Below are 25,133 nucleotides of genomic sequence, written 5' to 3'. Positions count from 1 at the left end.
CTCTTCAATATATCAGCACAGCTGAGCTGTGTTAAGAGTACCAAAATGGCATCCCATCAGAAATAAGTGGTTCAGGGACCACAGAATTACAGGGTTTGATAGTCGGTTACAGAGCTTCTCCCTAGGATGGTATTCAATTCTGGATGATGGCCCTGATTCTGTATTTATTGCAGGACTTGTACAGGGGTTAAGCCTTTTCAAAGAGACCACAAAATTGGCTTAGCTAGTGAGAAACCAGTTATTGCACTGGTCTCAGCTGGTAGGCCACGGACAGAATGGATATGGAGACTATCATCTGTGTGCCCATAGGGATCAGCTTCTAGCCCAAAGGTGGGACTAGTGCTAATCAGAAAGGGGAAAACATTTTTAGTGAGAATTTGTACACTTCCCTCCCCCATCCCACTTCCTCATGGAAACTTTGTTCTATGATAAATTTTTCAACCAGCTGTATCAGGGAAACATGGATGGGACAACATAGAAGATTCACTGTGGCAGCCGTCCATAGAATCATAGACTATTAGGGTTGGAAGTGACCTCAGAAGGTCACCGAATCCAATCCCCTGCTCAAAGCAGGACCAACACCAACTAAATCATCCCAGCCAGGGCTTTGTCAAGCTGGGCCTTAAAAACCTCTAAGGATAGAGATTCCACCACCTCCCTAGGTAACCCATTCTAGTGCTTCACCACCCTCCTAGTGAAATAGTGTTTCCTACTATCCAACCTAGACCTCCCCCACTGCAACTTTAGACCATTACTTCTTGTTTTGTCATCTGCCACCACTGAGAACAGCCTAGATCCATCCTCTTTGGAACCCCCCTTCAGGTAGTTGAAGGCTGCTATCAAATCCCCCCTCACTCTTCTCTTCTGCAGACTAAATAATCCCAGTTCCCTCAGCCTCTCCTCGTAAATCATGTGCCCCAGGCCCCTAATCATTTTCGTTCCCCTCCGCTGGACTCTCTCCAATTTGTCCATATCCCTTCTGTAGTGGGGGGACCAAAACTGGATGCAATACTCCACGTGTGGCCTCACCAGTGCCGAATAGAGGGGAATAATCACTTCCCTTGATCTGCTGGCAATGCTCCTACTAAAACAGCCCGATATGCCTTCTTGGCAACAAGGGCACACTGCTGACTCATATCCAGCTTCTCGTCCACTGTAATCCCCAGGTACTTTTCTGCAGAACTGCTGCTTAGCCAGTCAGTCCCCAGCCTGTAGCGGTGCATGGGATTCTTCCTTCCTAAGTGCAGGACTCTGCACTTGTCCTTGTTGAACCTCATCAGATTTCTTTTGACCCAATCCTCCAATTTGTCTAGGTCACTCTGGACCCTATCTCTACCCTCCAGCTTATCTACCTCTCCCCCCAGCTTAGTGTCATCTGCAAACTTGCTGAGGGTGCAATCCATCCCATCATCCAGATCATTATTAAAGATGTTGAACAAAACCAGCCCCAGGACCGACTCCTGGGACACTCCGCTTGATACCAGCTGCCAACTAGACATCGAGCCGTTGATCACTACCTGTTGAGCCCAACAATCTAGCCAGCTTTCTATTCACCATGTAGTCCATTCATCCAGCCCATACTTCTTTAACTTGCTGGCAAGAATACTGTGGGAGACCGTATCAAAAGCTTTGCTAAAGTCAAGATAATCACATCCACCGCTTTCCCCATATCCACAGAGCCAGTTATCTCATCATAGAAGGCAATCAGGTTGGTCAGGCATGACTTGCCCTTGGTGAATCCATGTTAACTGTTCCTGATCACCTTCCTCTCCTCTAAGTCCTTCAAAATGGATTTCTTGAGGACTTGCTCCATGATTTTGCCATGCTCTCTATCAGTTCAGTGGCACCTTTTTGAGAACTAAAAATCCCAAATAATGACTGTAATTAAGTGGGATATTAATGCCTATAACATCTACTACAGGATCAGATTGCAGCTGGCTCCAGTGTGTGGGTACCGGTGGGGAGGACACAAAAAGCAGTTGGATCCCTGGCACAGGTATAGACAGCTGTGGTCCCTTTGCTGTCCTGCGTGCAGAGATTGCTCCCCCCTGAGCCACATTGACTCCAACACAGGGTGGTGACTGACAACCACAATAGATGAGGAGAGATACTTCGATTATAAACTCACTGGGGCAGGGAACGTCTCTTCATATCTATACAGTGCCCTGCACAATGTGACTGGGACGTCTAGGTGCTACTGCAATGCAAATAATAAACAGCAATAATAAGGTAGAGATTTTCAAAATTCTCCAAATTCCTAAAGGATTTAGTAGCACAAGGTCAGTGAGACTTGTGTTCCTATATCCCTCAAGTGCTTTTGAAAACTTCCTTCAGTAGTTACTGGGCTCAATACAGGGGTAAGTGGGCAAAATTCTATCACTGGTTTTATACAGGAGGTCAGAGTAAATTATCTAATAGTCTCTTAGTTTTATATATGTACCTAGGTAAGTAAATAGGATGTTCAAGTCCCCAGCGTCCTGGGTCTAGGTGCAATAGTCCATATCACTGTAGCACAGAAGTACTTTTTATAGTCTGATAGTAAATACACCATATTTCAGTGTGAACTCTGTAAAAGTTTCATATTAATTGAGGGAGGCTTCAGAACTCGATTCCTTAAAAGAGAAGATAAGAGAGGCCATTTTTGCAGCTATGTTGTGTATCTCTTTGCACACTGTGCTTCAAAGAAGTGCTGCTAAGAAACGTGACACAGAGAATTCCTGCTCTCAATTTCAGTCGTATTTCCTGTCAGCTCTGCCAGTATCACTTGCTTGCACAGAAAAATGTGGTGTTAATGTTAAACATTATTAGGAATAAATTTAGTTATTTTTATAACAAAATAAAACACAGCTGAGATTTTTTTTATAAGGCACTTGAATGTCTCCCCACAATTATTGAACGTATGGTAACTCGTAAATTCTTTATAGTTTAGATTCTTCTTTGACAGGTTTTTGCCTGTTAAATATGATCTAGAGTTTGTTGTTTATTTTTCTAATTAGCTCCCTTTTCTTAGATACTGCACAAGCTGGTATGTGAAATAGTCATTGAAGTTAGGGATGGAAGAGACCTGTTATATAATCCCATCCAGCTCTGTATCAATGCAGGGTTGCTTTCTAGAGTGCATTTTCTAGTACAGGTATCTTGTGCAATCTGGTTTTAAATGTTGCAAGCTATGGCTGTGATCTTGCAAAGAATTAAGCACATGCTGAACCTGATGCACTGTAATTCCGTTTATTTCAGTGGAGCTTGGAGCTAGTCACAATGCATAAAATAAGCAGATGCGTAAATCTTTATCGGATCAAGTCCCATGTAACTTACTCTCACTGCCCTGGGATGCCTCTGTAGCCTAGTATTCTGCTTCTCACAGTTGCATTTTTCCTTATCAGTTTCATCCCTTTATACCTTGTAAAGATAGAAACATTAATTATATTCATATAATAAATACCTGCTCTCCAGTCTGGGTTTTATCTTGTGTGCCATATCCAAGTAGCTGAGCTTGGCCGATGTGGGTTCTGTGGGAGGAGACATCTGTGATTTGTGCTACAACTCTGGGCAGGGCCGGCTCTGGCTTTTTGGCCGCCCCAAGGAAAAAACAAAACAAAACAAACAAACAAACAAAAAAAACAACAACTGTGGCACGGCCGGAGCGCGGGTGCATGGGGACCGGCTTGGGGCCGGCGGGGGGGAGGGAGTGGGCGGGAGAGAGAGAGAGAGAGAGAGAGAGAGAAGGGGGCGGCCAGGGCTACAGCAGGGGTGCTGCCACGCGGCCCCTCCCGCTGCGCCGCCTCCTGCCACGAGGGCTCTGCTCCGGTCAGCGGGGAGGGAAGGAAAAGGACTGCCCTGCAGGGCACTCTGGTTCTCCGCGCCACCGCCCCCTACAGGGCGGCCGGAGCGGAACAAGAACAAAAAAAAAAAAGCGGCCGTGCCACCCTAGGATTTGGCAGAATGTGGCCTCCAACAATCTGCCGCCCCAAGCACCAGCTTGCTCAGCTGGTGCCTGGAGCTGGCCCTGCTCTGGGGCTCTCTCCTACTCTCTCTGCCCTATTAGGATTTGCATAATGATGGCCCTGCCTTGTCTCACACGATGCTTAATTGCTGAAGGATGTGCAAGAAACCTCTGCAGAGCCTGAGCTTCAAATCCTTCTCCCCCAACCCTGTGCTGCAGCACTGCACAGATTCCACTGCATTCAAAGCCCTTCTGTGCTGCAGTGAGGAGACAGGATTAACCCATTGGTGTCTACGCCCCTCAAATATTGTAGACTGTTACCATTCCCCTTCCCTCCCCCCACTTGGCCGTCTGTTACCCAAACTCCTGTCTGAATATTTAGCTCTTTTAATCTGTCATTGTAAATTAATACCTCCAGTCCTGTATTGCTTTTGTCGATCTTTTGTGATCTCCCACCAGTTTGTCAGTCTTGAAACATGGGGCCCAGAACTGAATGCAATACTCCAGGAGTGAATCCCTGGCCCCAATGAAGTGAATGGCAAAATTCTCATTGATTTCAATGGGCCAAGGATTTCCCGTTTTATGTGATAATGCCAGCACCACATAGAAGATGATTGCCTCTCTGCTTCATGACATAAGTCCTCTAAGTTGTTAGTTCAGATTTCCATTGGCCTTTCTTTGTGCAGTATCATATTGCAGATTGTTGTTTACCTTACTCTCTGCTATGAACTCCTAGGTCTCCTTCACTGGTATTGTTTCCTGGATCTCTCCTTCCTATTATATGTAAAGCAACAAAAGTGGTCAGGGAGTTGGAGTGATAAGTGTATGATAAAAGATTAAAAGAGCTAAATATGCATATAGTGGCTTGGCTAAGTAATGACTAAGAGAGACAGGTTATAACAGTTTGTAACTATATGAAGGATGGAAACACCAAGGAAGGTGAGGAAATATGTAGTGTGGTACATTGAAGTATAATGTAGAATAAGAGATGGAATTTTAAAAGGGAAATGCTGCCTGAGAGCTGCCTGGACCAACTACTCTACTACTATAGACTACTGTAGACTAGTCTCCCCAGGGAAATGGCTAAATCCCTATTCCTTTATTTGAGATTTCTAAAACTGGACTGAAGGAAACACTAGAGTATTGATTTTAAGGGAACAATCCTGCATTAGCAGGGTTATGGACTGGAGGATCTAATGATTCTTTTCCATCACTAGCTTCAGGGATCTGATGGTTCTCTGAGTTTACCAATATCTACTGAGGATAAACAAAATATAAAAGATGTGCCTTAGTTTGCTATATGATGCACTGAGAATATTCTGAATTTGAGGAATAAATTGTAGCTGCTGAAATTAATTCTGACCTTCATAATTAGTTATTATATCTAATCATATCCTCAAAGCAATTTGATATTGTTTCTCTTGATGCTCAGAAAAAAGTTGCTGCCTGTTTCTAACAGTAGTTTTTATTCCAAGGTGCTGTAATAATTCTAGTATAAATAGTATCAGTGCAGTATAACCAATATAAATATCATGGAAATTTTGCTCTTTCTGATTACCTGTAGGAAAGACTAATATTAAGCCCTTGCACAGTGTTTTAAATGTTCAAAGTGCAATATAAACATTAACTAATGTTTACAGCAGCCTTCTAAGGTAGGCATCAGTATCCTCATTCTGCAGACTGGAACAGTAGGACAGAGATTAAGGACAAAACTTTCAAAGATGGATGCCTAAAGTTAGGCAGGTAATTCACATGGAAGTCATTGGGTGCTCTCAAAACCAGGTCACTTTGATCTGGGTATCTAAATATGGGTGTAGATACCCTATTTTAGACCTTCAGATTGTAAAATTTAGTCCTTAGACACTAGCTCGAATCTACAAGAGTCTTTACCAAAACTGGGATTAGAACTCAGAAATTGACTCTCTCTTGTGTTCAATTCCATGGATAGGGATCCCCATCCCTCTAGTGATGTCAGTTTCTTCAAAGGTTTCCCAAGGGGCTACCCATGTACAATAACAATTCTCAAGGGAGAGAACATACATTACTGCAGTGAGGGAGGGGTGTTTTGAAGGAACTTCATATGCTGTAGACATTGCTGGAATGGGTTTCTCTTACTGTGAGTGGGAGGCAGATGAACTCCTCCCAAGTGATATGAACTCTCTGTAGGTTGAAAACCTCTCTCAGCAGTGCCAGATCTTTGAAGTGGAAACCTTCACAGTGTGAGGGAATGTTTGAAGTATGAACTCCGCTCTGCTCAGGACACCCACCCAGCTCTGATCAGTGGGACTGTATAATGAATGCTAACACCTGCACCACCGTTTTTCTTTATACTTGTACATTTTTACATGTCTCTTTATGGCTGCTGGTCTCCCAGGCTACACAGCAGTAATATGGGGCCACTGAAGACTTCCCACTTACTAGATGCAATATTGCAAGCCATTCCTATGGTGGCATTCAGTGCTTCCCCCCATACACACGCAACTCCTTGGCATGGGGTGGGGGCACATTCTCCTCTGGCTGGCTGACACTCAAAGGGTAAAAGTGTAAAGCGGCCACAAGACCAAGAGCCAGATCCTGAGTTGGTGTAAATCATTGTAGTGCTGTTGATTGAATGGAGCTATGTTGGGTTACATCACCTCAAGGTCTGGCCCCGTATCTCCCTGGCTGGTGGTATGAATAGAGAGCTTATCTGGGAAGATACAAAGGGTTCGTGGGGCTGAAGATTCCACCCTTTGGCAATAGTTGGGAGGAACAGCCTTCTCTGTTTGGGAAAGCCCTCCACAAAGGAGCTGGGCAATTGCCACCTCCTATGATCAAAGACAGGAGCCCCCACCACTCACCCGGCTGCATTGATAGGATGTGCTCTTGCATGAACATGGGTCAATAACCCAGCTTATGACTGTTGTAATTCTCATTGGATGTTCAGGCCCAGCAGTATCATGCTGCAGAGGCCGTGGTGGCAGGCGTGACATAGGTGGTCTAGCTATCTTTTGAGTAGGCTGTTCTTGAGTGAGAGATAGCATCCTGTGTCTGGAAGACCACAGATAACTAAAGCACTTCCTGTATTGTGCAAGATCAAGGGGACTGCAAGGCAATTCGGAGTGGCTCTATGATATTTTAGCAGAGAGTGAAATGATACTTGGGTACAGACATTAGAAAGTACTCATGGAGCATAGACATTTTTCCATAGGGAAAAAATAACTCCCTAAATCTATTTTTTCTTAACGTATCCTCCCTTCTCACCAGTAACCATAACATAATTATTCTATTAAAGAAATGGAGGTGATGACAACTCTTCAGGCAATTGGGTGATCTGATTGGCTGTGAATCTGTGAATGCTCTAATTGAAGCAGGATATTTAAATAAATATTTATTTTAAATGTTCTGCTTCAATTAGAGCCTTGCTGCACAATCCATATTTAGACTTCATTTTCAGCCAGAGCCACCATTCTGCTTCTCTTATCACAAAACTGGATCAAGAAAGTGGGTCGCAGGTGTTTTGATCCTTCTCACAAAGTTCTTTGCTGTTGTAGGCTCCTGTACAACCATCATGTGTTTTCACAGTCCGGAAGATGTCTCAGGGTGCCAGACAGAGGCATTGTAACTTGGCCTACTGCAAAGAAAAATATACTAGGTTCCAGTAAAAAAAAGGTTGTTAATGTAAAAAGTGCTCTGAATGCTTTCAAGGATGCTCTAAAGAGGAGGGCATTATTACTCATGTCAGAAATTGCTTCTTCTGTAGCATATCTGAACAAACAGGGTTCCAGGAATGAGTAGATGTCTCAAAATTGTCCATTGTATCCTCTCTGTAGAAGACTATTGGTCAGATCTCTTACCCAAGAGAGAAAGTGCAATCTTGACTTATGAATATTGTTTCTGCATTTTACATACACTGCTTGGAAACGTCCTCGTGGTAGCTTAGTATGTTATGGGGTTATTATTAATTTTTTAGGAGTATGCAATTTCCCTTAGGATGAGTGACTGCATTTGAGCTATTCCTGTTCTACGCAAGTGGTAAGCAAGACCAGAATCAGGCCCCAGAAACTTCCATAAGAGTTTTGGGTGCACAAGAAATGCAGTAGCAACTGCTTTGCTATTACTATGAGGGCCACTAAGGCTGATGCACAAATATAAGTTATCCCCGACCCATGTGTAATAGTTCCCTTATGCTCAATAATGGAAAATGTAATGAAGGGAAGAGAGGTATAGGTTTGAAGAAAGTTATGCCCCAGGGCTCCAGACAATTTTCTGGTTGGCCTACATACTGTGTTTATATCTACCAATTATCCATAAATATTCAGATAGAAAGCTCCTAGCCTGACCAGAGTATCTTAAGATATAATTTATTATGAGTGCATATTCTGTTTATGTAACTTTTTTTTCACTTTTTCATAACCACAGCTTACCTGTGATATTTCAAGCCCTGCCTATTTCACAGACCCCAGGATGATTTAACCCATCGGGATACATTATGGATAGTTTCTGTACTCATGTCTCACTTCTGCACACTATAATAAGTACTGAGCAATTGCTCTGTGCTTATATAATTTGTAAAATTGATCTGATAACTAAACGTCTGACTCATTGACAAAGGAAAAGGAAAGACAAATTAAATGTCTTATGCAATGGTTAAATGCACAGCATTATTTGTAACTGGGTATTGGTGATCTACCTAGCAGACTATGGGAGCATCTGAAGCTAGCACACTTATGCAGTCTCTCTATTTGTCATCACACACACGTATCAGCTACAACATATTTCAAGTGAGGGGAACTTATGCAAGTGCAACTTCCCCTGCCCACATGGAAGTGCTGGTTGTTGTAACGGATCCTTCTCCCTGGATCCCAAGGGATGTCCCTCTGCTGAGACACTGCAGAATCTGTGTTCCAGAGTAATGGGTAGAGGTAGTGAGAAACAAGGCACTGGCTGCTCTGTAGAAAACCAGCTGCGGTGTTAACATTGCTGAAAACCAGAACTCCTGGGGAATCCTCTCTGTGACTGCTCCTGACCAGCCACAGCATCCTAGAGTCATGCTGGCGAGGGATGGCAGAGGGATGTTGCTGAGGGATGTCTAATGAAACCTACCCAGAGTATTGTTTTTTTGTAAAGAACAATAATGATCCTTTCTTTCTGAAGAGAATTGTTCAGTAGTATATTTTACTGCAAGTGCGCTATTCCTGAGGGGTGGGAATCACTTAATAGATTAGAGATTTACAGTATTTTGTTAATGTGTATATTCATCTCCTATATGATAGGGTAGTGCAGGAGAAGGCCTTTTTAATTAAAAGGCAAGACATAATGTTAGGGGGCATAAAGGGGTGACTATATATGGTCACCCCCATGGCATCAGCAATGATTCCCTTCCATAAAAGGAAGCCACCTTTGCTTTTAGTTATCTTTTCTCTCTTGGGGCCAGTCTTTTTTTCTCCCAAATCAACTGATTTTTCAGAAACCACAAAATCCCACTAAGGTCCTATATTCTACCCTCAGTAGCCTTGTCTGTTCTGGGAAAATGCATAATGTTAGAAAACTTGTTAATATACATGTTCTAAATTATGATATTTAGATATCATTTTGCTCTTAATGTGAACAGGGACAACTTAGCAAAACAAACCGTTTCCCTGGGTTTCTATGACGTGTTAACCACAACCAGTCAACACATTTTAAAACATGGCTTGTCTAAGCTAGGTGCTAAATCCTGTTTAATGTATTTGTTCTCATGCCTACACTGGGAAAACTCATCATGATGCAAACCAAGTCCAATGTATGCACATAACTCCTGTTGATATTTAACAAGAGCTACGTGCAGGTGAGCTACTCTCGATGGCTCAGTGCCTTAAGACTGGGATGCAGAGCCTCTCCCATCAGGTCCAACAGTTTACATCCGGATCAGTAGTAGCCATCCCATTGCTGTTTGTTGGGCAATGTGAAGTGTTCCAGATGGGCCAGTGGCAGTGCCACAAATAGCACCATTCTAACTGGCACTAATTACCAGCCTCAGCTTCTCAAATGTTCATGGAGTCTGAACTTAAGTTAGAAATTGTCCCTCCAAAATAAGGTGGAGCCACATTGTTTGCCCAGCACGATCAAGCTTGTATTGCCACTGTTTTGTTATTTTGTTGATAACTGGAGGATTTCAGCCTCCCGGGCTGTCAGTCTGGCACTTTACATGGCCACTGCGTTAATTTTTTAAATTCCAGCATAAACTAAGAAAACCACAAGAATCTCAGGCAGGTGCTGAGGGAATACTGACCCAACACAATTTCAGTACATTTTACTTTGCAGGGGCAGATCAAAAATTGTCCAGGGTCTCCTACAGAATATCCTGTTTCTGGACTATAGATGGAGAAATGTGGCCAAGAACAAAGTTGAGCAGAGATTCTTGTGTCTGAGGATGGAGACTGACTGAAATAGTAGAGTAGAAACTAGACTGCTCAAAATTTTTATCCTGCAGTTCTGTATCTTTGTATTCTATAGACTCTGTTGTCAGTTTGTGTGTGAGAGCTGGGTTTTTTGAGTGTTTGCTTTTGAAAGCAATTGGGTAATTTCACTAAATCATAAATCTGCTGGCTGTTTCCTCTTTGAGGTTGTGGAGACAGATGGGGCAGATTCAGTTTATATTGTGCTTTCTTCAGTGAAGCACAGCAAATTTGTAATCAGAAAAAAAAACAACACCCCACAACCCTGCATAAGCAGCATTGCTTATACCAAATGCTGTCCAATTATTTAATGTGAAAATAATCTTTGTAGTTCCTCCCTGATGTCTAGACTGCAGTTCACCATATCTTTTCCATAGCCCACGTATCTTTCCTAATCTCCCTTCTTGAGTGGTAACAGCTAATTTAGACCCCGTAAGGGTGCGGACTCACCCCCTGCGGCACCTCCTGCTGGTCATCCAGGGAATCAGCTCAATCCAGCCCAGAGCGCCCTCTGTAGGCTGGTGATCTGCTTTGTTGTTTGCACTGGCCCCCTGTGTCCCTCAGAGGACCCCGGTGCCCCTTGCTCTGGGTGCTGCCCCCTGGCAGTACCCACACAGTCCCCCTCCCAGGGGAACCCCCACCCACATACCACACCTCGCCTCAGTATCAGGCTACTGCCAGTCCTCATCTAGCCCCACGCCTGGGGCAGACTGCAGTATCAGCCTACTCATCACTGGCAAGGAGGGTTTGGACCTGCTGCCTTGGCCTACCTCTGGGCTGCCCTCTGCAACCCCCAGTACCTTTGGCCCAATGCTAAGCCTCAGCCTGGGGCTTTCCAGGCTGGAGCTCCCCAGCGCCTCTGCCTTTCCCCAGCCCTGCTCTACTCAGATACCTTATCTCACACTCCCTGCAGCCAGGCCCTTTTCTCTCTGAATGCAGAGACAGACTGTGTGTGAGCTCCTGGCTCCCTGCCTTTATAGGGCCAGCTAAGTCTGTTTGGGGCATGGCCCCAGCTGCAGCCACTTCCCCCAATCAGCTCAGCCTTCAAGCTGCCTTCTCCCTGGGCTATCTCAGGCCCTTCCAGGCAGGAGCAGGTGTCCACCCTGCTACAGACCCCATTATTTTGTATCATTCCCATAATTGGAATTATGTTTCTCCATCTGCATTACTTTGTATACATCAACATTGAATTTCATCTGCCATTTTATTGCCCAGTCACCCAGTTTTGCGAGATCCCTTTGTAACTCTTCGCAGTCTGCTTTGGACTTAACCATCTTGAGTAATTTTGTAATGTCTGCAAACCTCACTGTTTACATCTTTTTTCCAGATCATTTATGAATATATTGAACAGCACAGGGCCCAATACATATCTCTGGGGGACCCCACTGTTTACCTCTCTCCATTCTGAAAACCAACCATTTGTTCCTATCCTTTGTTTCCCATCTTTTAACCAGTTGCTGATCAATGAGAGGACCTTCCCTCTTATCCCATGACTGCTTACTCTGCATAAGAGCCTTTAGTGAGGGACTTTGTCAAAGGCTTTCTGAAAGTCTAAGTACACTATATCCACTGGATCCCCCTTGTCCACATGCTTGTTGACCCCCTCAATGAATTCTAATAGGCTGGTGAGGCATGATTTCTGTTTACAAAAGCTGTGTTGACTCTTCCCGAACATATCATGATTATAGATGTATCTGATAATTCTGTTCTTCACTATAGTTTCAAACAATTTGCCTGGTACTGAAGTGAGGCTCAGCGGCCTCTAATTGCCAGGATTGCCTCTGGAGCCTTTTTTAAAAATTGGCATCACATTAGCTATCTTCCAGTCATTTGGTACAGAGGCTGATTTAAATGATAGCTTACATACTACCGTCAGTAATTCTGCAATTTCACATTTGAGTTCCTTCAGAACGTTTGGGTGAACGTCATCTGGTCCTGGTGACTTACTACTGTTTAATTTATCAATTTGTTCCAAAATCTCCTCTAGTGACACATCAATCTGGGACAGTTCCTCAGATTTGTCACCTAAAAAGAATAACTCAGGTGATGGGAATCTCCCTCACATCCTCTGCAGTGAAGACTGATGCACATAGATGATGGAACTAGAGGTGCTGGGGGTGCTGCCAGACCCCCTTTTAGAAGTGGTTTTCATCATGTACAGGGTTTACAGTTTGGTTCAATGACGCATACCCCCACTATATAAATTGTTTCAGGACCCCTGCTGATGTAAAGAATTCTTTTAGTTTCTCTGCAATGGCTTTATCGTCCTTGCATGCTCCTTTAGCAAGTTGATCATCCAGTGACCGATGGTTTCTTAGGAAAACTGTGGTTTCTTGGCAAAACAGAAACAATGTTTCATGAATTGTGGCCTGTACTTATCTTGTTTTATGGTAACATGGTCCTGGATTTTAACCTAGACTTAAACTATTTTTAAAATTAGGTACCATGTGGCCATTAATGTACATATATGAAGCTTGCTTCTTTGTGTTCTATTTATTGATTCTTTGGCACACAGTTTGCCAATCTAGATGTCACTTCATTAAGGAAAATGGAGAAAAAATAGTAAAGGGAAGGAATGAGTGGATGAATTGGAATTCTGAATATGCAATAATTATATGCTTCAGACTCACATATATATGAGTAAAAGACTACATCTGAAATTATAGTATAGTGCAAAAATTTGACATTTTAATCTATTAATATATGTTTAGTTTATCGTCAGTATAAAGCTAATTACTGTGAGCTAAAATGTAATTTTTTCTGGGTACAATTACCAGTGAGAACAATGGCTGTTCTGGTCAGGTAATTGAAAAGCTGGCACCATTCCTGTCACTGAGTACAAAAGAAATGCCACCAAAAAGCATAGCAGCTTTTCTCCTGTAGTTGTAATTTGAAACTGTGCATCCTGTTTTTCCCCCCTCCCCTCTAGATTAGACAGCTGTACAGCAATTGCTGTCAGCATGAATTGAGCAAGCTTGCAAATTGCCTTCAAAGTCATCCAAGAAAGCAACTTTATCCTCCAAAGTTATTGAAATATTATGTTGATATTATGTACAATTATTCAGATAATTTATCAGTTTTCTTCAGGACAAGTTAAGTGCACTCTGTGTGTTTTTATCTGGATGACTCCTAATGCATGGCAACTTGAATTATTCATAAATTGTCCTTTGGTTGCAGGAATCTTTATATAGCTTTTGTTTGCTAATGCATTTGATAGGCTCCTTTGTGCAATAACACAGCTGTATATTACTAGCAGTAAAATAAATGTTAAATTATACATTCCATAGTTCTGCATTAAGAGGTGGTACAATATGATTCATCATTTTTCCTGTCTTCCTGTTTACAGATAATTCATACTATGAAATTGTCTTGAAGTTCATCTAAAATACACTATTATTGTACAACTATAGTGTCGTGTGTTGATGCAGAATTGGCAGTGTTGACCATTCATTGTTAAAACAAAGGTAACACTTAAATCCCAAATTCCAAAGTTGGGAACCTCAGTATAACACCCAGATTCCATATTTAGCCCATACAACTTTCATGTAGACAAATACAACTGGAGTTTATATATGTAAGTGATGGTTTGATCATCATCGAAATGCAGAATCTGAGCATCATGTAAAGGTGCCCATGTGTGAATCTGAAGTTATGAAGGCACTAGTGGACAAAAAATTAGGCCTGGGGTCTGAAATGCTTGCAGACACAAATTCAGTTTGTTTCCTTTCATACGGTATATAGTTTCTTATGGAATAAAGGGCTAGCTGATGCAAAGATCTATAACTGCCTGTATATGCATGCCATCGTGAATCTATCTATCTATCTATTTATATGGTTGTCATCATCTGACGATATGATAATCTTGTAATCTGCATTGGATTTTAACTTCACAATATGTCTGTGAGGTATGGAAGAATTATTACCATTTTACAGATTGGGAACTGAGGTACAAGGCAGACAGTGACTTTCCCAAGGTCGTACAAGGTGTGTGTGGTTTAGCCAGCAATTGAACCCAGGTCATCTGATCCCCAGTTCAGTGCCCTATCTGCTAGACCTAGCGCCTAAATGACTATCAAGTAAGTTTATCAGAAGTAATAAAATAAAGGGTAAGAGGAAAGATAACGCAACTGAAAAAGGGCTAGGCTTTGTAGAGTAAATTGTAAAAGGAAGATTTTATTGTTTGAAAATAATATATAAAAATGGTGATTATTTTTAAAAATATCTTAATCTATTGTCTTAGAATTCCAATATTCTAAATTTCCAGGGGAGCATGTGGTTAAAAGTAATCAGAGAATTGTTATGAACCTCTCTTGAACTAAGAGGATGGATGGTTGAACAACCTTGGAGGGATTCCAAACCTTCATAAACTTTGTGAGTTAGGATATAATAGACTTGTTAAATCTTATCATGTTTCAATTAATCCTTAATATAAAGATTATTCCTTTTCTACAATTCATAATAATGTTTCGATGGCTGTTAGCCTACAAAACATTGCAGAGATCAGCAGGATATATTTAAAGAACAACTGCTTTAACTGAAGCTTATGGGCCTGGTTCCCCATTGCATTACAACCAGGGCCGGCTCTGTTTTTTTTGCCGCCCCAGGCAAAAAAGCCTCCCGCTGCCCCCCACCTCCCCCCAGCGCGGCAGGGGAGGGCGCCGAGTCCGGCCGCGGGCCGCTCTCCCCGACCGGCCAGAGCCCCAGGAGGAGGGCGGAGAGCCCGGCTGGGGCTCCGCTCTCCCTGGCCTCCAGAGCGCCGGGAGGAGGGCGGAGAGCCCGGCCAGGGCTCTGCTCTCCCCGGCGGCCAGAGCGCCGGGGGGAGGGCGGCGAGCCCGCTGCGGCTCCGCTCTCCCCAGTGGCCGGAGCCGGAGCGCCGCACCGCCCCCCTCCAGGTGCCGCCCCAAGCACAAGCTTGGTGGGCTGGTGCCTGGAGCCGGCCCTGATTACAACTTTGACAGTCATTTATACCTGAGTAAGGTGGGTGTGAAATGCCACTAGATCAGTGGCATTCACATCAGTGATAGTGTTTTACAACTACCTTGTGCTTGCTTTGCACACGTGTAATGACAAGACAAATGGTAGGGGCTCGTGGGTGGGTGGGTGAATCATTCCAACAATACTGTTTAGAGACAGGAGACTAGGAAAGTGCAACCTCTACCCTACCCCTTAGTGAGAATGCACCATACATACCCAATGCAGAGGGCCAGCACTGCTGGTCACTAGGGGGATTTGCTCCTTCCTATCCCTTTTTGGACCCTTTTGAGTGGCTAGTGCTTTTGAGGGCACCAGCTGCAAGCAGCTCTCTGAGCATGCCCCTGAGTGCAAGACCTGTAATTGTTCCAGGCCCTTGCATCTTTGGGGCAGGGACTGTCTTTGTGTTCTGTGTTTGTACAGTGCTTAAACAAGGGGGTCCTGGTCCGGGACTGGGGCACCCAGGCACTGCAGTGCTATAGCAGCTAGGTGCTATACAAATGATGACACAAGAGGGAATGAGCCTTCTCCTTCTCCTCCTGCCCCAGCTCCTTTATGTCCAAGGACCAGCCGGGTTTAGTCTTCAGCATACAGTGTGTTTGAAAGGTCATTTTCTTGGGGGAGGAGGGTTGGCTTTTCCAAACATGACTAAACTTTCACTACTAAACTAACTACACTACTAAACTGTCTTCCTGGGGGTCTGATGGAACTGTGATGACAAAGTGTGGCCCCAGGAAAATGCTGCATTAGACAAAAGTGTTAGAGTCAGATACTCCCTTCCATTGTATAGTATGAACGGGTAGCAAAGGACTGGAAATCCTTTCAGACAGGGTAAAAACTCTCCATTCAATCCTGTCCAAGCCCCTCTGTGTGAACACTATGGGGTTCTGGTTCCGCAGGTTTTGTCGGGCTCTCACCACTGCGGTATGATGGAGCCAGGAAGCAGTTACTTTGTATGGGGTATGCGCCCCTCTCAAACAAATGGGTATACTGCAAGGAATCCCTCTTGAGAACAGCGTTATCTTCAGCTCAGTGCTTTCTAGTCCCCTTTCGAGTGAGTTAGGTGTGTATGCAGCAAAAAAGTGCCTTGGGCTTAGTCTGCATGACAAAGTTGCATCAGTTTCACTCAAATCAGTTGTTTAACTAAGCTGATTTAAAAACGCAAACCTCTGTGTTGACAGGCTTATTTTGGTTTAACTTGAACCCATTCCTAATTTGGTTAGTTAAACTAAGTTAACCTGAAATCAGAGTGTCTACTCAACCTGTTGCACTATTTAAACTAAATCGATTTAAAATCAAAACTTTAGGTAAAGGAATGCAGATGAGGAATGTAAATATCGTTTAAAAAGTTAACCATTTAAACGATTTAAAATATTTCATTTAAATGGTTAACTGATTAAAGAGCCGGCTGGTTCGCCGTTCCTGGCCAATGGGAGGTGCGGGAAGCGGCGCGGGGACATGCTGGCCACCACTCTCCGCAGCTCACATCGGCCGGGAATGGTGAACCGCAGCCACTGGAAGCTGTGAGCGGCCATGCTTGTGGACAGTCAATGTAAACAAACTGTCTCACAGCCCGCCAGCGGTTACCCTGATGGGCCGCATGTGGCCAGCAGGTGGCAAGTTGCCCACCACTGAGTTAACTGGTTAACATTTTACATCCGTAGTGCAGGCAGGCTCGTAGACACCAATGGTAGAATGACTAATGAGCAAGTTGTACTGCTTGGGAGACGCTGGGCCATTGAGCAGTGCAGGATCAGGGATGGATTTCCCTAGAGATCCTTTTGCTCTGCATTGCTAGTGGCTCCACCCCTAACTACCTATACGTGGCTAATAATCCTTCATACTAGACAGCAGAATCCATTGATCTTTTTTTCTATGTGGTCACCTGCCCCAAGTTTTGTGTGTGTACTTTCCTCTGCTTTTAAAGGAGAAAAACAACAACCTTGTGGCAGTGAAAAATATAGACTAGGTCCCTACCAAATTCACGGTCCATTTTGGTCAATTTCATGGTCATAGGATTTTAAAAACCATAAATTTCATGATTTCAGTGATTTAAATCGGAAATTTTATGATGTTATAACTATAGGGATTCTGACCCAAAAAGGAGTGGTTTTTTTGGGGGGGGGGGGGGGTTGAGGGGTTGTAGGGGGGTTGTGGTACTGCAACCCTTACTTCTGTGCGGCTGCTGGCGACGGCGCGGCTTTCAGAACTCGGCAGCTGGAGAGTAGCAGCTGCTGGCCGGAAGCCCAGCTCTGAAGACAGCGCCGCCGCTAGCAGCAGCACAGAAGTAAGGATGGCATGGTATGGTATTGCTACCCTTACTTCTGCACTGCTGCCTGCAGAACTGGGCCCTCAGTCAGCAACCACGACTCTCAGGCCTCCCAGCTCTGAAGAAAGCAGCACAGAAGTATGGGTGGCATGGTATGGTTATGTACTGCTGGTAGGGCACTGCCTTCAGAGCTGGGCGCCTGGCCAACAGCTGTCACTCTCCAGCCGCCCAGCTCTGAAGGCACACTGACCCCCCTGCAACTCCCTTTTGGGTCATGATCCCCAATTTGAGAAATGCTGGTCTCCCCTGTGAAATCTGTATAATACAGGGTAAAACGCACAAAAGACCAGATTTCACAGGGGGAGACCAGATTTCACGGTCCGTGACATGTTTTTCATGACCATGAATTTGGTAGGGCCCTAATATCAGTAGCGTAGCTGGGGGATGCAGGGGAAGCAGCCACTTCACCTCGGCATATTTTCCAAAAGAGGCGCCTTAGTTAGGGGTTACCCTGGCGCCAGTGGGTGGGGCCCACGCTCCGCTCTGAAGCTTGGCCTGCCGGGCGGGCGCTGGGCTTCTGCAGGCAAGGGGGGGCCAGCACAGCCGGAGGAGCCATGGGGGGGGCGGCACGGCTGGAGGAGCGAGGGGGGCTCGGAGGTGCTTTCAGCGAGAAAGCCGCTTGCGCGCTGTGCACCCTGAGCCTTGGAGAGGTGGGGGCGCTGCGCCCTAGCGCACGGGCCCTTCCCCAGCTCAGGCAGCAGGGCCCTGGGGTGGTATCCGGTGCCTCCGCTGCTGCTGGCGAGAGGGAGAAGCCGCTCAATCCCCGGGGCCATCTCAGCGCCCTGGAGTCGAGCCGGTGGGTGGGGAGCCTGGCTATGGTGCCCGGCTCCCGGCTGCAGCACCCGGGGAGAGCCTAGCGGCGGCGCCCTGGGAGGCGAAGGAGAGCCCCCCAGCGCGGGGCGGTGATGCAGCTGGGAGCTGCGCGCCGGTGACCGTGGTGGGGCGGGAGGGGGAAGGTGGGAAGCTTGTGGCTGGCCCTGGCGCTGCTCCGCCCACCGCAGTGGTTCCCTGCAGGGGCTTGTACCATCCGGCTGCCGGAATCCCTGAGCCTCAGCCGCCGCCTTGCACATGGCAGACCGCAGTGCGGCCGGAGGAGCCATGGGGGGGGGGCGGCTGGAGCGGGGTGGGGGGCGCAGCACATGGCAGCCCACAGAGTGGCCGGAGGAGTCATGGGGGGCGGCGCGGCTGGAGTGGGGGGGGGGCGCAGCACATGGCAGCCCACAGAGTGGCCGGAGGAGCCATGGGAAGGGGGCGCGGCGCAGCCGGAGGAGCCAGACAAGGGGAGGAGGAGCCAAGGGAGCATGGCCAGAGGAGGAGCCAAGGTGGGGTGCCTTTTTAATGTTTGCTCCCCCTGCTCTTAGAACCTGACTACGCCACTGCCTAATATGGACCCAAATATCTAGAATCTTTTATATATATTGAATTATTATAACCTTGAATTCTGAGAGCAATTCTAATGGCATAAAAGTCTATTCCTTTCAAAATGGAAAGTGCAATATCTCCTAATATAGCAGTATAGATTGATTGTTAACTACATTGCGCCAATTTAGATAATCAGACCTAGAATCCCTTAACTTCATAAATCATGAAGTTGGTGTGGTCATGCTGAGAAGAAGAGAGAATATTAATAAGAAAACCATAAGATTTGATCTCCTCGAAATATTATTTGATTAGTTTTTATTTTAAAAAGCTAATTAGAAAAGTGACTCATATTTCACTGATTTCATCTCAGATAGTCTGTATAAGGATGTGAAAATTATTTATAAAATATCTGTGTAGAATACTAATTTTGGTATGTCTTTCTGCAAGTCCTATTTGAACTTTATGTTATATTTATTCTTCGTATACTGCAGTGCTTTATGGATGTGATTTTTTAAAAGACACATAGGGGATTTAGACACACATTTCCCTCTGAAATTAATGGAGTAATGTATCAGAATCCAGCAGGTGACTTTGAAAATCTCAGACCATATCTTCAAAGTGTTGTGGAAACATTAATTATTTAATCTTTGGAACTCCCCTTTGAGAGAGGTATATAGCCATTAAATATTGTATTTGTGTAAAGCTTGGACATCTAACATATGTACTAGAGTCAAATTATGTGTAACAAAAGGCAGGTCTACACGACCGCTTAAGTCAATGTAACGTCGCTCAGGGGTGTGAAAAAGTCCCCCCCCCCCGCGAGTGATACAAGATACAGTGATCTAAGCAGTGTCCACACGGGCGCTATGTTGGCGAGAAAGCCTCTCCCGCTGACATAGCTTCCACCTCTTGTGGAGGTGGAGTAATTATGCTGACAGGAGAGCTCTCTCCCATTGGTGCAGCTGCACTAACGTAGCACTTCTAGTGTAGACTAGCCCAAAGGGATGAAAGACATAATAGACCTGATCTCATGTCTATCCAAGTCAATGGATAGACTCCCTCTGACTTCATTTGGCACTAGTAGGAATCATGAGCCGGATCCATTATGTATTCTGGCCTATAGAAGAGAAGGGGACACGAGGTAACCAAACTACATCTCCAACGAGGCAAACCAAAATATTTCAGTTTGTGGGTGTTATTTCTTGACCAAAAAAACCTAAAAGAAAACAAAATTGTGTGCAGTAAGCAGACACATCGTTAAGTTGAAATCCTTATTTTTACATTGAAAGTTTTGATAGGAAATTTTTGACCAGCCCCACTGTTAACCTAATATGCTCTTATGCCAGTACAATTTTTTACTTTTAATACTCCTCTCCCTCCCCAAAGTAATAAGGATAATAGAGACTCCAGGCCCATCTTGTTGTAGCTAGGAGGGACAACCTCCCTTCCAGTTAAATTTAAAGGACTTTTTTTTAATTGGGCCATAGAGAGAGAGAGAGAGAGACGGGATTTGAATTCTGGAGCTCCTGGCTCGCAGCCCTATAGTAGACAATATTTACAACTGTTTTTTCTATTCTCTGTAAGTTGTGATCCTTTGTGTGGGTGGTGATGGCTGGTACAGACCTCAGAGGTCCTCACTGTTCTAATACACCCTTTATCTCAGTTTTCCCAATAAGGGGAAGCAGCATTGCTAGATAGGGCTCCTGGGGAAGCTCAAAGCCAGAAGAGTTGCTCTTTCAACTCTGGCCAGTTGAGAGGAATACTTGGATATTTCTGGAGCCTGATTCACTGAAGTCAAATGCTCTAACGGAAATTGTCTGGGGAGGTGCTCTCCACTTTCCTCTGGATCTTGAGCTGCCCATTCCTAGTGGCAGTTTCTGGAAAGTAAGCCCAGCCCGGGTAGGATATTTCGTAAGTGCTTGGATTTATTTTAGCCACCAGCATGCAGGCTCTGGGAGGAGGGACTCCAAGTCCGTTCCTTTTCTGTGTTGCTCTCCAAACCAAAAAATGAGCCTCTCTAAGGCCTCTTCTAAACTTAAAAGTTTTGCTGGTATAGCTGTACTGGGAAACCCTTCTAGTGTAGATGAAGTTTATACTGGCAAAAGAAACCTTTTGCTACTTTCACAAACTTTTTCACTGGTATAACTGTGTCTGCACTAGAGCTTTTCCTGGCATAGCTGTGCCAACAGACAGTCACACCCCAACCCACATAGATATGACAGCAAATTTTTAAAGTGTATACCTGGCCATAGAAGGCAATTTTGGAGACTTTTTGTTTTTTGTTTTGTTTTGGACGAATCTCTTGTGGGGGACTGGAAGTGTGGTTGACTTATGGTGTTTGACAGAAAACCATAACGTACCAGCCATCTTTAAATTACAAAAACCACATTGAATCTAAAAATCACACTATTGCCAACTCCCTTGGGTTTTATCGCCGGTATCGGAATTTCAGAGGGTCCTGCAGCCCATCTCGGAATGATGTGAGAAACTCCAGCCCTCTCACAAAGTTCAGCCCTGCTGAAAGCTGGTGGAGTCTCTCGCCCTCTGCTTGCAGTGTTCTCATGGGACGGGAGGAGGGAGCAAAGAGTCCAATGGCACTGAAATATAGAAAGCTCTGAAAGGTGGCTGATGTTGTAAAGATATTCTTGCCTGTAAAGATATGTAAATCTTTATTGGAAAACTTGATACGTAGAGTGAGCACTTTGTGTTACTTGGATGTTTGTTGTTCATTTTTCCAGCTCCGTTTTACAGGCCTTGTACAGTATATTTCTAAATATAGTTGTGAGTTAAATAAGTTTATCATATTTTAACTTTATCACACTATAGAGCTGCCCACTGAATACTTACGTTATACCAGTGTACAGGAACTTAAATATGCTCCACTTTTTCCCACCAGCATGGATGCCTTCTGTAATGGGGTTGGGACTCAACACTGCGGCGCCTCCTATTGGTTACTCCAGGAATTAGCTCAGTCCAGTGGAGCGTCCCCTCTTGGTGGTATCCCGCCCGTTGTCTTGCCCTCAGTTGGCTTCTGAGCCCACGTTGCTCACCAACTCGCGGCGTCCTCTTCAGGACCACTGCCCTCCGGCAGTGCCCCTCAGTCCATCCACACCCCCTTCCGGGGGTGGTGGGGTGGTGGTTGATCATCAGTCACTATGTCCAGCCACTGTAGTCAACCACACACCCCAAAGTCTAATCCCTCCTGTCAGGGATCTGGCGTGGTCTGTTATGGCCGCTCCCTACGGCCAATGGCTGGGTGTACTGCAAGGGGGGAAGGGAGGGACCCAGGCCCGCCCTCTACTCTGGGTCCGGACCCAGGGACCCTCTGGCGGCAGCCTCGCTGTCCTCCTTCTCTCCCCTCGTCAGTCCGCTTCCCTGGGCCGCTTCCCCTATGGCCCCTTGCACTGGCTAGGCCCTTCTCTTCAGGGCCTGCAGCCTGGCAGGCCTCAGGCTAGAGCTCCTCTCTGCTCCCTGAGCCTGGCCAGCACTGCACTGTCTGCGGTGCTAGTCTCCCTGCTCTGGAGACAGACCTTCCCCTGTCAAAGGCCTGGGACAGACTGCCTGCTCCCTTCCCTGAGCAGCCTTCTTATAGGGCTGAGCTTGGCCCTGATTGGCTGTCTCCAACCTGGGCCCTGATTGGCTCCCAGTAAGCCCTTCTCCCATTGGCTGTACGTCTGCGCAGGCCCACTGGCCTGCCGCAGTCCATACTCTCAGGGAGTGGGGCAGCTGCCCCACTACACCTTCCCTCCAGCCCATCTCTCCTCTTTTGAAGGGATACTTGAGAGGGAAAATCCATCCTAATAATGAGATACTATTAACAGAAGCATTTGAATTACCTTGAAACAAGTCTCTTGTTACCTAAGACGAGACCAAATAAAACAAATGCTTAACCATTTCACATCTTCTCCATTCTAATTCTCCTTAAATATGTTTGTGTACCTCCTGTATAAATAGAGTCTCCATTTGAGCAGCCAGGAAGAAGCATGTATGCAGTGTAGGTTGACTTTTCAACCAGAACTTATCACACATATGTTGCCAGAAGAGTAGAAGGGCGTTAAAAAGTCAAAAGATGTATTAAAAAGATGGCTTAACGTTTGTTTGTTAAATTTCATGATTTGTCGGACCAATATAGTGGTTTTTGAGGATCTGATTCATTATTTTTGATCTCTTGAGGTTGGCAATACTGTTATCAAATACTCCCATTTTGCATAAAAGGGAAAAGAACTGATTCCAGTCCTAACACAGAATGTGCTAATTCTCTGTACAGGAAATAAGGTTAAAGCAAAAGCTAAGCAATGTTTGTATCGAATGGCCAAACGGCAATACTAGCGCTATTACTGAACTAGCCAGACTAGTACACACTCGTGTGTGAAGGATTTTACCCACCTGACTGCAACCCTGAAATCTCATTCTCCAAAAGATTCCTCCTACTGTATTACATAAATAGAACTTAATTTGTTCTTTATGATAAAATGCAAGGCATTTCAGTGTTTAATTCATGATCATTTTACCATATGAACTTTTTAATCTCTGTCTGTGATGCTCACGTGTTGGGAGATAGCTCTGTTATGCCTCCATCTAGGAGGCAGAGGAGATTGACTTACTTTTTTAGAGGGTATTTCTGTGAGCCATTATGAGGAGATGAAGCAACTCTCATGGTGAAATTCAGAGGTTGACCCTGTGAGGAGATGTGTGCCCCCAAGTTCATTTAGCTTTAGTTAAGAGTGCTCAGTACCTCATGCAATTGGGCTTTGAGAGTTCATAGAAGGCCATAAAGGACCATTGGATCATCTAGTCTGAACTCCTGTATATCACAGGCAACTACATTTCACCCAGTTACCCTACCTGTATTGAACCCAATAACTTGTTTGACTAAAGCACATCTTCCAGAAAGGCATCCAGTCTTGATTTGAAGACTTCAAGAGATGGAGAACCCACCACTTCCCTGGGCAGTTTGTACTCAGTGGTTTGAGCATTGGCCTGCTAAACCCAGGGTTATGAGTTCAATCCTTGAGAGGGCCACTTAGGGATCTGGGGCAAAAATCAGTACTTGGTCCGCATAGTGAAGGCAGGGGGCTGGACTCGATGACCTTTTGAGGTCCCTTCCAGTTCTATGAGATAGGTATATCTCCATATATTATACCAATGTTTAATCACTGTGACTGTTAAAAATGTGTGCTTTGTTTCTAATGTGCATTTTTCTGGCTTCAACTTCCAGCCATTGGTTCTTGTTATGCCTTTTTCCACTAGATCAAAACAGCCCTTTTGTACCCAATATTTTTCCTTTCAAAGGTAGTTATATACTGTGCCATCAAGTTGCCTCTCAATTTTATTTTTGATAGGCTAAACAGATTGATCACTTTAAGTCTCTCAAAAGATCTTTAAGGCTCTTTTTCTAGTGCCTGAATCATTTTTGTGGCTCTTTTGTGCACTCCCTTCAGTTTTTCAATATCCTTTTTAAAATGTGGACCCCAAAACTGGATGCACTATTTCAATATATGTCTTGCCAATGCTGTATACAGAGGTAAAGTCACTTCCCTACTCGTATTCGCCACTGCCCTATTTATATATCCAATAATCGCATTAGCCCTTTTTGCCATACTCTTGCACAGGAAGGTAATATTGGGTTGCTTGTCTGTCCACTGTGACCCCCTAAATCCTTTTGAGAGTCACTGCTTTCCAGAATACAGTCCCCTATTCTGTATGTATGGCCTGCGTTCCTTGTTCCTAGTTGTATAACTTCGCATATGACTGTATTAAAACTCATTCTATTTGAATGCTCCCAGCTTACCGAATGATTCAGATCATACTGTGTGACTACCCTTTCCTCATCGTTATTTACCATTCTGCCAATCTTTGTCATCTGCAAATTTTATCCAGCAGAAACTTTTTAATGTCTACTTCCAAATCTTTGATGAAAGTGTTCAATAGCATCAGACCTAGTTCCAATCCTTGTGGAACATAACTAGAAACACCGCCATTTGAAAGTGATTCCTCACTGACAACTACTTTTTGAAATCAGTTAGCAAGTTCATTTAATGTGTGCTTTATTGATAGTGAATAGTGCTGATTTTGTAATCAGAATTTCATGTGGTATTAATCCAAATGC

The 25,133-nt window shown here is 44.7% G+C and overlaps 1 protein-coding gene across 7 annotated transcripts in view; it reads left to right on the top strand.

Moving 5' to 3' along the window:
• Positions 1–25,133, top strand: part of DPP6 (dipeptidyl peptidase like 6) — a 767,813-nt gene that overhangs the window by 314,389 nt on the left and 428,291 nt on the right. The window lies entirely within an intron of this gene.

Source organism: Malaclemys terrapin, chromosome 2 (genome assembly GCF_027887155.1).
Source record: "Malaclemys terrapin pileata isolate rMalTer1 chromosome 2, rMalTer1.hap1, whole genome shotgun sequence".
Lineage (NCBI taxonomy): Eukaryota > Metazoa > Chordata > Testudines > Emydidae > Malaclemys > Malaclemys terrapin.
Note: the sequence above shows the minus strand (reverse complement) of the source record. Positions and strands in the feature narration are given on the sequence as shown.